This window comes from Myotis lucifugus, unplaced genomic scaffold (genome assembly GCF_000147115.1).
Source record: "Myotis lucifugus unplaced genomic scaffold, Myoluc2.0 scaffold_211, whole genome shotgun sequence".
Lineage (NCBI taxonomy): Eukaryota > Metazoa > Chordata > Mammalia > Chiroptera > Vespertilionidae > Myotis > Myotis lucifugus.
The window spans coordinates 1,640,728-1,644,805 of record NW_005871259.1 but is presented as its reverse complement, the minus strand read 5'-3'; positions in this window follow the sequence as shown (position 1 = coordinate 1,644,805).

The window sequence follows — 4,078 nt, the reverse complement described above, 5'->3', positions numbered from 1 at the left end:
CATGGGTGTCTTGTCAGGAGTTATAGAAGGTGATTTAATTTGATGGCGGTGGTTGGCTGAAAAGATCTGAATGAGTCTAGTAAACATTTTTTAAAAATACATTTTTATTGATTTTAGAGAGGAAGGGAGAGGGAGAGAGATAGAAACATCAACGATGAGATAGTACAAACAGCTGCATTGCTCCTGGACGCTGCCTACCGGGTTTGGTTGCCTTTTCCAAAGTATGGAACCTGAGTGGTAATCAAGTTTCACCAGCAGATGATCACCCCCTGATTCGAACAGGACCGGGCAGTAGTAGACATTGAGCCAAGTTCTGGTAACAAGTCTGGAGGGAGTAAGGGCTCCTAACCTAGTCATAAGGATCCTGGACTTTTGGAGTCTTGTAATCATTTTTATATTGCTGATAATCCTTAATATTTAAAGTAATGTCTCTAAAATTCTGACATATTAATCATTCCAGATCTTGTTAAAATGTTGGTTGTTATTCAACAGATCTAGGGTGCATTCTGAAATTCTGTATTTCTCACAAGCTCCCACTGAGGTCCATGCTGCCTGGTCTGTGTACCACTTTAAACAGCAATGATTTAGAGCAACATTGTCCAGTACAGCTTTCTGAAATGATAGAAATGATATTAGCTCATAAGAGTTGCATCACACTGTTATACAGTCATGTATCACATAACAACATTTCAGTCAATGCCAGACCACGTATACAACAGTAATCCCATAATATTATAATGGAGCTGAAAATTTTCTGTTGCCTAGTGACGTTGTGGTCATCGTAATGTAATGTTTTAGCACAACACATTTGTGGTGATACTGGCGTAAACAAACCTGCACTGCCAGTTGTATAAAAGTAGAGCACAGACGCCCTAGCTGGTTTGGTTCAGTGAACAGAGCGTCGGCCTGTGGACTGAGGGGTCCCAGGTTTGATTCCAATCAAGGGCATATGCCTGGGTTTCAGGCTCGATTCCCAGTAGGGGGCGTGCAGGAGGCAGCCGATCAATGATTCTCATCATTGATGTTTCTATCTATCTCTCCCTCTCCCTTCCTCTCTGAAATCAATAAAAATATTTTTATAAAAAGTAAAGCACATACAATTATGTCCATAATACTTGATAATGAACAATTGTGTTATTGGTTTAGGTATTTGTACACTATACTTTTTTTGTTGTTTTGTTAATCTTCACCCATGGATATTTTTTTCATTAATTTTTTAGAGTCAGTGGAAGGGGTTGGGGAGGAGAGAGAGAGAAACATCGATGTGAGAAAGACACATGGATTGGTTGCCTCCCGCATGTGCCCCGACCGGGCTGGGAATCAAACCCTCGACCTTTCCGTGCATGTATGGATGCTTTAACCATTGAGCCCACTGGCAGGGCTTGCTATACTATACTTTTAATCATTATTTTAGAGTGTACTTTTTCTACTTAAAAAAAAACCAACTTTGCACCCTGGCTGGGTGGCTCAGTTGATTGGAGTGTCTTCCTGTACACCAAGAGGTTGTGGGTTTGATTCCTGGTCAGGGCATGTACAAGAGGCAACAGGTCCATGTTTCTCTCTTTCTTTGTAAAGATCAGTAAAAAATCATATCCTTGGTGAGGATTAATAAAAAAAAGTTTGCTATAATCAGTATGCTGTGTTATACTGACAGCAGCCCCACCTATTTCATGATTGCCAAATCTCTTGATTGCATTATTTTTGCTTGTGCTTGATTTAGTGTTTTATAAATTTAGTGCAGCCTAAGTGTACAGTGTTTTTAAAGTCTACAATAGTGTACAGTAATGTCCTAGGCCTTCACATTCACTCACTCCTCACTCACTCACCCAGAGCAACTTCAGCCCTGCAAACTCCATTCATAGTAAGTGCCCTATACAGGTGTACCATTTTTTATTTTTTATACTATATTTAGACTGTACCTTTTCTATGTTTAGATTCACAAATATTTATCATTGTGTTACAGTTGCCCACAGTATTCAGTACAATATGGTAAATGTTTGTAGCCTAGGAGCAATAGACTATACCATACAGCTACCAATAGTAGGCTACACAATCTAGTTTTGTGTAAATTAACTCTATGATGGAAGAGGAGCTCAAACTTGGACCTCCTGACTACTAGTGTTCTTTCCACAGCATGGCCTTGCCTTCCAGTGACATTGTCTTGTCCTGAACCGTAATCTCATTTCAAAACCTAGTGAATAGTCAAGTGTGATTTTTCTGCAAAGGAAAGTGGAAGTGGAGAGGATGTGTACTGAATCCACCAGTTTGTTCCTTTCCACTGCTGGGCTTGGTAGTGAGGGTTCTGCCTCTGACATCTCATTTGATGACTTCATAGGAAACACTTCAGCCTTCGTATCCAACCAGTGTTAAAAGATGGGGGAAATTCAGAATTGGAGCCATGTACACAAAATAAGGGTCTGGGAAGAGCCATAATGAGTTGGGCTGATTGAGTTGGGAAGGCTAAAGGAAGTTTGCATACTGGTATCTGCAAGGAGGATTTTCCAGAGGGTAAAACAAGAGGTACTGGTTTTGTTATTTGAGCAGGAAGTTTGGCATTTATATAATACTAAAGGCCTGGTGCACGAATTCGTGCATGGGTGGGGTGGCCTGGGCCAGCTGGGGGGAGGGGCTGCTGGAGGTTGGCTGGCCCGCCCCACCCCTGATCAGGGTGGGGGGGCGATCTGGGGTGGGCCAGCCAGGGGGAGGGGCCGCAGGCGGTTGGTCGGCTGGCCCTGCCTCCTGGTCGAACTCCCAGTAGGGGACAGTTTACGTATTAGCCTTTTATTATATAGAAAAAGAGCAGGTTGAGATCCCACCTTTTAGGAGCAGTCCTACTTTTTGAAGGGAACAGGGGTAGATGTAATGAGTCTCTCCTTCTTCAACTGTAGAGGCTTCTCTCTCTGAGGCATGACTCTTAGTGGTTTCTTCTGTCACCATGGCAATAATAAATTAGAATTACCTGCTTCAGCCTTGGAGAGTCCCTTTTCCTTCTGAGAATTTAAAATAGACTGGCTCGTGCGCGTATCACACACACACACACACACACACACATACGCTAAATAAATACACAAAATAAAAAGAAATAAAATAGACTGGCACATGTCAGATGGAGGAAAGCAGGCACTGGGTCCTGCCTTCGGATTTCTCATCAGGAGATGTTGGTACTTTGTGATTCAGCTGACAAATTGAGATGGTGCCCACAAAACCAGGTCCTGGAACAGAATCCTTTGTTGCTCTGCTTCTCTGCCCTGCTGAGCATACAATTTGCATGATCCCTGTAGGAGTCCCTCCTGCTTGAGCCCTGCTGTATTTGTCCTGTGACAACAATGTGACTGCTCAGTCACTCAGCTCAGTCATTCCGCAAGCTCACTGAGAAAGCAGAGGCAGCTCTTGGTTTCTCTAGCACAAAGCTAAGAAATCCATAGGCAGCTGCAGGGCCAGGAGCTTGTGCTTAACCCTCGGGTGCCTGGCAGTCATGAGGGCATTCGTCCTGCTCCCACAGTGGGAATGACTTGGCTTTAGACCGAACAGAGTGATTTGTGGCGGAGCTCTTCAACTCCCAGGGGAGTAAAAGGACTGGTGGAGTAGAGAACAAATCTTGGCTCATATCCTGCTTTTACCACTGACCAGCTACGTGACCTTGGGTCTATTCCTTTTAATACAGCTGACCCTCTATTTCCTTAGAAGTATCCAGCTGTGCACAGATTAGGTTGTAAGGTTGCACGGGGTAATTAGGTATTCAGTAAATCCTAGTGACTCTCTTCTACTCTTAATGGTAATGGAAACATGACCTTGGGACCCTGGATGACAAATACCCTGGGGCAGGGGAAACAGTGACCACCTTCTCTCGAAGGGCCTCAAAAGAAAAGATTGCCCTGCTGGACTTGGTGGGGAGGAGGGGCCACTTTTGCCCACAGCAAATGGCACACCAGTGTTTCAGGGGTTCTCCTAGAACCCCACCTCTAACTTACTTTCCACAGTCTAGAGTCTCCATTCTGGCCAACCTAGTTGTTCCAAGCTATTGTTCTTTCCCTTTCACTGTCTGCATGTATTCCTCCTTCACTCAAACTGCTTTGTC